Source organism: Erithacus rubecula (genome assembly GCF_903797595.1).
Source record: "Erithacus rubecula genome assembly, chromosome: 1".
Classification (NCBI taxonomy): Eukaryota; Metazoa; Chordata; class Aves; order Passeriformes; family Muscicapidae; genus Erithacus; species Erithacus rubecula.
This window is the reverse complement of record NC_136658.1, coordinates 107,866,072-107,875,262: the sequence shown is the minus strand read 5'-3', so window position 1 is coordinate 107,875,262 and position 9,191 is coordinate 107,866,072.

Genomic DNA, 9,191 nt, shown 5'->3' with positions numbered 1-9,191 from the left:
CTGCCTGAAACCATGAAGAAGGAACAAGAAGAAAGAGACAATGCCCAAAAACCTCCATCTTGTCCCATACCTATTACTATATTCTAAAACCCCCAAATTTAAAACGCTTTACCATGTGAAATCACACACTTCTATTCCAACTACACACTCATGATTTCAACTCCATCACTAAAATTTGGAAGCTTTTCCAAGGCCTCAGGTCAAAAGCAGTGTTCTCCTGGGGGTCACTGCCATAAAGCACAGGCAGTTCAAAACTCCCAGGCTTCTGGGTTCCAATATTAATGATATTAAATTTCATTACAAATTTTCTTTTACCTTTCTAGAGATAACATGGGTTTTTTTCCATAAAGCTCTTATACATTAATCCTAGATTGGGCTGCAAACACCAGTTTGGTTTAAGAATCTGTGTCTTCCTTTAAAATACCCAAATAAAATACCAAGTGAGATCTCTCCCTTCACCCAATGGCATCAGATGAATTGTCAGGGTGGGTCTGTTGAGAAAAATAACCTGTAAGAACAGCATCATCTCATTTCTTTAACAGCTTTCTATGCTGCTGCCATTGTGTATAACATATGAAAAATAATTATTTTTGATTTTCAGCCCTTCTGGTCTGCAGAAATGTTGTTGCTGAAATCCAGTTAATAGCATTCTAATCCTGTTATTGTCCATCCAGCTCCTGTCCTTAATGAGTGTGTGCAGCTCCCTAGAGGCAGGTGACAGGAGGGCCATGGCTGGGGGAAGTTTCTGTCTGTCTGTCTCTTACAGAGGATGGATTTTACTGCTCCACCCAATCCTGGCATCTAATCAGATGCGCACAGTGCATGGGCAACACTATTGACAAGCTAAATATACTTAACAGGCAGATTCCTAAAACACTTGAACCAAAATCCCACTGTGCTTTTTTTTTTAGTCTCAGTACAGATGCACTGCAGTGAATTTTACTTCAGTGAAAGCAACGAATTAAACTTCAGAGCATGTTGAAAAGAGGGTCAGGGAACTTAAGTTTTCTTTTGTGGTGGTTTCTAATCCAAACACCATAGTGCTGAGCAGGTAAGGATAAATGCTTAGTCACAAAATACTGTATTAAAATGATAAAGATTTCTTCATATTTGCTGTTGAGTCAATTGAACAGAAAGAACATGGAGGAACAGGCAGCACACTCAGGAACCCATTGAAACTATCTCAGTCTTAATAATGGAAGGGCAAGGACAAGATCTTCTATTCACAAGGATCCTACTTTTGGCTTTCCTGGGACTCCATGAGCACAGATTCAACTCTAAACACTTTTTTAAAATGAGAGCTGAAATGATGTCTTTAACATACAAGGTTTCTTGGATGTACAATCTGGTGCATGGAAGAGAGAGAGAATTCCTAATGTGGTGTGTACACGGCATGAGACTAATCACTAAACACAGAAATGTCCTTGGAATCTTCCAAGTTGCTTTTGTGGTAAGCAAAAGAAATAGGAAACTCTTTTCCAGTTGCTTGTTTTGGGGGTTTTTTGGGGTTTTTTTGTGTTGTTTTTTTTTTTGTTGTTGTTGTTGTTTGGTTGGTTTTGGTTTTGGGGGGTTTTTTTTGGGTTGTTTTTTTTTTTTTTGCTTTGTTTTGATTTTGTTTTTGTTTTGGTTTGGTTTTTGTTTGTTTGTTGCTTTACTCCATTGCAGTTTTCTTTCACTGGATCCACTTCATTACAAAGTTATGTAGTAATTCTTCAATAGATGCTTTTAGTGCTACCTTGAGAATCAAATTGTTTGTAGCTTAAAATGTGAGAACATAAATTCTTCTGATGAAGGCCTGCAGAGAAGCTAATCTGTGGTGACCCCTTGTGGGAGAACAATCTCAGATTTGTATGGCTAAATAGGTCTGGTGTGATTAAGAGATTAGGAGGAAGAGCAGCAACTTTTTAAACAATAATAATTCTTCCATACCCTTTGGAAGGATATTAACATCAAACATTGTATTGTTTGGAACTACTTTAGACAGAGGAGCTTGGAAGGACACTTGAGACAAATTCTTCTGAACAGTGAGAAAAAACATGCTATGAATGTTCTGATTCTGATTTTTCCAAAGCTTTTTTCCTTGTGCCAGCATTAATACTGGTGCAAGGAATATGCACAGTTCTGCTGACTCAGAGAAGTAGATATTTCTACTCTTTGCACAATTTTAAGTCACAGGCGAGGAATAAAACAGTTGAGTGGATTTTTTTTTCCAACAAAAACACTGGGAGTCTCCAAAAGGAGCAAGTCCTGTTCTCAGGAGCAACTTGTAACTTATTAGAGATTTCCAGATGTTCTCAGCTTTCCTTGATTGTATTCCAGGCAGGAGGCTTTTGATTTTTTTCAGGAATACCACTGGAGGTCACTCATGTACTAACAAACAGTGCTGCAGGATGAACTCAGCTTGACTTGATGTTAAAATGGAAGCGAGCTGGGAATTATGTTGTGCAGATATTCCTCAAATTTACAGTAGACTATAATAAAAGTACTAAGTAAGCTAATTGTCTTTTTTTTTTTATATATATAAAAAAACTAACCCCCCTCCACAATATTAGCAGACTAAGTTAGCTTTGATCTAGCTACAGTAATAATGGAAATGCAGCATCAAAAAAAAAAAAAAAAAAGGTCTAAAAATGCTCACTGAGGCAACAACAGTGTCACAAGAAAAAGCAACCAAAATGTAAGATAGGAGAGGAAAGATTACATAGGAATTTTCTCACTATGATATTTCCAATAGCAGAAAAAATTGCAACGAAGAATTAATAAACTATTTATTTCATATGACTGGTTTCCGTATCTTCACTTTCTCTTAATCCATTTTTATCACTAACCTTCAGACTTTCAGATACATTTTTTCTAGAATTCTGAATTGTAAATAAATGGAAATTGTTAAAATGCTTTTCCTCCTTCTGCTTAACCAAAAATTTAATTTTGATTTCTTGCTCTGAGGTGAAGAACTAGGAAATGTAAGTCCTGTTTCATCAGTATCAGTACAATATCTCATCCCAAATGGGCCCAACCTGGTTGTTTCACTTCAAAAGCAAACTGCTGCTGGCTGGCAACTCTACCTCAGGCTCCAGGCCCATTAATATTCATACCAAAATTCCCCCAGTATGAGACAGCTAATTAATGCCAGACAGATATACGTAATAATTAAGCTATTGCTTACAAATTACCAAGGGAAAAATGTTTCAGAGCAGCTTTATTCACCTGCAGAAAGAGAGGAAACAATCTTGGTGCTTGTGCAATACTTTGTGCAGCTCTGCCTTGCTCTGTACTTTTAATTTACTATTTATGTCTTTCCATTTGATTCTGGAAGCTTCTAGGAGGGTTCTGCAGCTGCTGTGTCCCTCCAGCCACTTCCTGACTGACAGGTTTTTGATTTCAAACTAGCTGCATGTGAAGTGATTGTCTGCCTGCTGATAGGGACTGCTGGACTGGGCTTTGTCTGCTCTGTAAGGATGCTCCTTCCACTGGGAGATGGAAGCAAAGCAAGCAGAGTTTTTGGTAATTTGCAGGTGCTGGGGAATGTCAGAAACTTCTCCAAGCAGTGGAACTTAGGTTACAATGCAGGATGTGACCAAAAGTATGCATTCTATTTGTTAAATAGAATATCACCATCTGTTGAAGCTGGGTGGGGCAGTGATCCTTATCTCTGTGGGAGATATCCTCTGCTAATGGACCATCTGTTAAAACCAGGTGGGGCAGTGTTCTTTATCTTTTCCACAACCCATCCTTCCTCCAGGAAGATATCTCCTGTTAATGGCCACTGAGTCCCAGTGCATGACTGATAAAATTACATCATCCCACTGGGAGATGCTCCAGCCAGGGGAGGAGCCAAGCCTTTCCTACCCAGATAAAAACTGAGATTTGGAGCACCAAAGCAGCCTTTTCCACTGGATTCCAGAGGAAAGCCAGACCTTTCCACATCATCCCTGGACCTTCAGAGGAAAACTGCAACTTCTCCAGGAGCACTGCTCCAGCTGAACCACATCTGCCCCTGCAGGAGGATGCAGCCACCATTGAATGGGACTGTGCCACCACCCTGACTGACTGACTGTGTCAGCTTGGATTCTGACTCTGGCAGTGCTTTGGGATTGTTCTTTGTGATACTGTATTTCTATTTTAATTTTCCTAGTAAAGAACTGTTATTCCTATTTCCCATATCTTTGCCTGAGAGCCCCTTAATTTCAAAATTATAATTTGGAGGGAGGGAGTTTACATTCTCCATTTCAAAGAGTGGCTCCTGCCTTTATTGGCAGACATCTGTCCTGCAAACCAGGACGCAGTGGCAACACCAAGGCTGATGAACCACTGGGCTAATCTTCAGCACCCTGGAGAAATTTCCCTTGGCACCACGATGGTGACAGCCCAGACAGAGTTTTGAAACAGGGATGTTGTGTCCAAGCCTCTCCCAGGGCCCTGGGCAATGGCTCCTTCCCTGGGGGAGGTGTGTGGTGGTCCAGGTGCCGTGTCCAAAGAATTGCAGGAAGAGATGTGCAGACTGCTCCCTTTTAAGGAGGGGAAATAGGATACCAGCTGGAACTCCAGAGAGGTGAGAGCCTGAACCTGAAATGGATGGATGTCAGGGGCTGTAGTGGGTGGAGCAGTGGAGGAGGACACCCTTGAGAGAAGTTGCTGAAGTTCGTGATTTCTGGCAATAGCAGCAGTATTCCTTGTCCCTGCTCAGACTGCACAGTGTGTCATTGTGCAGGGCAGTGTGTGAGCGTGCAGGACACGGCTGGGAGCTTTGGATGTAGTGGAGGTGTGAAATGTCCAGAGCTGCAGTTGGTGATGGCACCACAGAGCCCCTGGGGCACTGAAGGACAAACAAATGAAGCAGAATCACAAGCTTCAGAAGCAGAATTTTAATCAACCCCCTAGCAGTCAGATATTCAGGTTGCACATCTGACAGCTTTACAACACTGGAGAATTGCATCAAACTAGAGATATTTACATGGCAATTGCTATGGTCAGGAGTTCAGGTTTTTGGTTTCTTTCAAAAAGTCAATGATCTTGTACAGAAAGCAAGAACTGTAAAGGTGCTCCTACCCTGAAAGTTTCAACTGTTTCATATAGTCATATCTAGTAGATGGATGTTGAGTTCATACCAGAAGTTAAGAGAATCCCTCAATAGAGATACTAGAGGTTCTAATATAATGTAAAATCATCTATCCCAAAAGTAGCTGTGAGGACAGTGGGAAAGCAAAGGAGAAAGGGAGGAGGTTGTCGTGTGTTCTGTAGTGCTGCCTCTCAGGATCACAGAAATAAGAGCATCCACAGGACCATGTGTCCTCTCCATAGCTGAGCTGGCTCCATGTCTGGTTCTGAAGAAGAAAGCCCACCTGGTTTCTCACTTGAGATTTTTATCTGTAGTAAATGTGACATGCTGAGCCTTTAAAATAAGGGATGTATTACAGGTGATGAAAAAAAGGTAAAGTATGTAACATCTCCCATATGTAAATTCAGCATTAGATATTTGATGAAAAATTACTTTATCCCAAAGTTACAGTTTTTACCTAAAGTGACCATAATTCTGGATATTTATTAGGGAAAATTGTACAGATGTTAGAGAATATTGTGAGAATATTATCACTGTGGGAGACTGCTCTTGGCCACCAGGAGGTCAACACTAAAAATGATTCTTTAAGGAACCATGGGACAACTCCAAATTAGCTGCCCTTGTCCATGTCCATGGCAGAGGGAGAGTTGTGGTTCAGCTCCTCCATGAGCGTCTCCATTGTGCTGAAGCAGCACACAGGCTCTCTGGGAGCTGCTTCCTCGTGAGACAGCGGCTCACCCCAGAGCTCTGTGCCCCTTAGATACCCCTTAGGTACCCTTGGATACCTTGGACAAGATGTCACTGTGGGAGGCTGCTCTTGGCCACCCAGCCAGGAGGTCAACACTAAAAATGATTCTTTAAGGAACCAAGGGACACCTCCAAATCAGCTGCCCTTGTCCCTGTGGGGAATCCAGCTTGCCAGGTGTGCACTGGAACAGCACACAGCTGCTCCAAACAGCCCAGCAGGTTCCCCACACACCTGGACGACAACTCTCGCTGCAGGGACTCGGGGAGCCGGCTCAGAGAGGTGTCCTCTGGGATTTGTTGTTTGTTCCCAGAGAGGCTCTGGTGGCTGATGTGGGATTGTTTTGGCCACAGTGAGCGAGCAGCCGAGTTTCAGATCTCTGCTGCTTTGGCTGTGCCCGTCTGGCTCCCGAGATGGGCCAGGCACGGCTGAGCATGGCTGGAAAAGCAGCAGCTCTTAACAATGTGTGCATGGCAAAGCTGCTGTCCCAAAAAGGATTCCTTCACCCCATGTGCAAAAAGCCAATTTCCACACAGAATTCAGATATTTCCTTTATTTACAGTTCTACACAGAAAGAGGTGCTGAGTGGCAATTCCACAAAGCCAGCACAATGGCTATCAAAACTTTTCACTCTTTAAACCTTTTAGCAAATAAAGACATCCATTTTCATTGACTACCACTTATATGATTCTCTTACTAATTTCACATATTATTTCCCTCTAAAACTATTTTAATATTATTGTAGTATTGGATCTAAACACTTACATATTACATTTGTATGTATGCAATACAAAATGTTTTATATTATATATAATATATAATAATCACAATATATTGTCAATAAATATAATGTATAGAGCTAATAAATACTAAATAATATGGAATATTAAATTTGTATCTTGTACTAGTATTATGCTTCTTACTATTTATTAAATAGTAATATAATAGCGTGTCATAATTAGCAAATATTATTATTCTATTATTAACTGCAACTTATAATTAGCTAATATGAATATCTTAATATGTTTTCTCTGTTGGATTTGATTCTTTTGCTTCATATGCAAACCAATGCATAATGTTCTGCCAAATGTCCTTGTGGCTGTCACTTCTGCATCCTGGGTGTCCCCTGAGAGCAGGAGCTCCTTGTGCCCAGGCTTTGTGCCCCTGCCCTCGGCTCTGCCATCCCTGGTGCCTGTGCAGCCCCAAGCCTCAGGCAGGCCATTGTGCCGAGCAGGAGCTGCTGTCGCTGGCAGCTGGAGCCCAAAGGCAGCCCGTGTGACACGGGGCAGGCTCCGGGCCAGCGCTGGCAGCGGGCACTAATTGTCCGGCTGTGGCCTCAGGCAGGGGCAGCAGAAGAGCCCCCGCAGCGCCCGCAGCGCCCGCCTGAAGCGGGACGGGCGTTTCTTGGGGGGAGCCGGCTGCTCCCTGGGGGCCTGGGCTCCTGCCTGGGGAGCTGAGGGGCCTGGGGGGCAGCAGGGGCTCTGTGGGGCAGGGCCCTGCCTCTGTGCCCCTGCTGCCTGCACCTGCTCGGCCAAGGCTGCACAAGCTGCTGCCTTGGCCGAGTCCTGGGGAGCAGCATCAGGCCCCTGCAGGAGCTCTGGGTACTTGGGGTTTACCCAGATGGTGTGGATGGTGATGTGGTCCATGTCCTGCTGTGACTCCTCTTCTTCACTGTCATCACTCTCTTGGGTCCTGATGCATGCCCAATCCTCCTGTGACTTCTTTACATCGCTGCCACCTCTCTCTTGGGACACCTTTGGATATGGCCGCACTTCTCCTCTGGACAGCTCTTGGTCAAAGGAGCCTTCCCATTGGAGAAATATTTTGTTGTTGATGTTTTCCTCTTGGAACAGCTCTTGCATTTCCATGTCCAGCCACTTGCATAGCTCCTGCACTTTCTCAGATTGCCAGTGGTAGAGCTCTCGGTGTAATTCCCCTTCTGACAGCTCCTCTTCCATTTTGTGCAGCTCCTGGCCATTCCCATCTTGCTTTTGGGAAGGCTCCTGGCACCTCACATCTTCCCCAAAGGACAGCTCTTGGACACTATCCTTTCCCCAGTGGGGCACTTCCTGGACCAAGCAGGGCTCCCACTCTCTCTCCTCCCTGACCAAGTCCCACTCCACAGTCTGTGGCACTGGCAGGTGTGTCCCCCCTACTGCCCCCTGCTCCCCGAGGGCTTCCAGCCACCCAGGGCAGGGGCTGGGGGGACACAAGGGGCTGGGAGGGCAGCAGGGGCTGTGTGGGGCAGGGCCCTGGCTCTGTGCCCCGGCTGTGGGGGAAGGAGGCGACTGCCTTGGCACAGCTGCCAGCCCGGCCCTGGTCCCCAGGCTGCTGCCTCCAGCCCCATGCCAGCTCCCTCTGTCCCCTCTCCCTCCAGGGCTGGCCGTCACCTGGGGCCTCATGCAAAGGCCTGGCTGCTCCATGGCAGAGGGAGAGTTGGGGTTCAACTCCTCCATGTCCATGGCAGAGGGGGATTTGTGGTTAGGCTGCTCCATGAGCATCTCCATCGGGCTGTGGCACACAGGCTCTCAGGGGAGCTGCTTCCTCGTCAGACAGCGGCTCACCCCAGGGCTCTGTGCCCCTTAGATACCCCTTAGGTACCCTTGGATACCCCTGTGTCAGGGCAGGGCTCTGCCATGTCACAAAGGCCTCCATGTCCTGCATCACAGCGGCCCTGGCAGCACGGGCCTGTGTCACAAAGGGCCACACCCGGCATCCCTTTCATGTATATATATATATACCGGATTGTAATTCGTGTTTTGTTTAAACGAGCCACAAGTGATGGCCTCAGAACTAGGCCGGACTGATCAGCACCAATCTCCTGGGGAAGCCCAGAAACTCACGGGGGAGCAGCATTTCCCGAAAATCCCATCACCTCCCCCAGGACTGCATTCCCCGACTCTGGTTCCCATAAAGATGAAATCAACCAACTAGAAGCAATACACAACAGACACAAAATCTCGTCAAGGAGCAGGAAGGACTCTGTCTTGTGTGGACACCAGAGCCAAATTTGAAAGAAACAAAGAACTGTCCCACTCCAGGCGATGAAAAACAGTATAAAAAGGGGGACAACCAAGACGGCAGAGTGAACACCAGGGGAACCCAGTGCGATAGAGACTGGGTAGCATCGTGTGTTCACCCAACTCCGCACCCGGGCCCGGTGTTGTTTTTTTTTCTGGTTGTGGCTTTCCAGGACCGTATTTTGGGTCACGAAAATAAATTTTGCCAATTTAACCTTTCAATTCGGTTTGATTCGTTTATTACCTATAACACCTTCAACAGCCGCCATGGCTGGAACTGGCACAGCTCTGGCCCTGCAGCAGACATGGACTTGGGCACTTTCAGCCCCTGCTGTGCCCAGGCCCCTGTGAGGCTTTGGCCACGCTG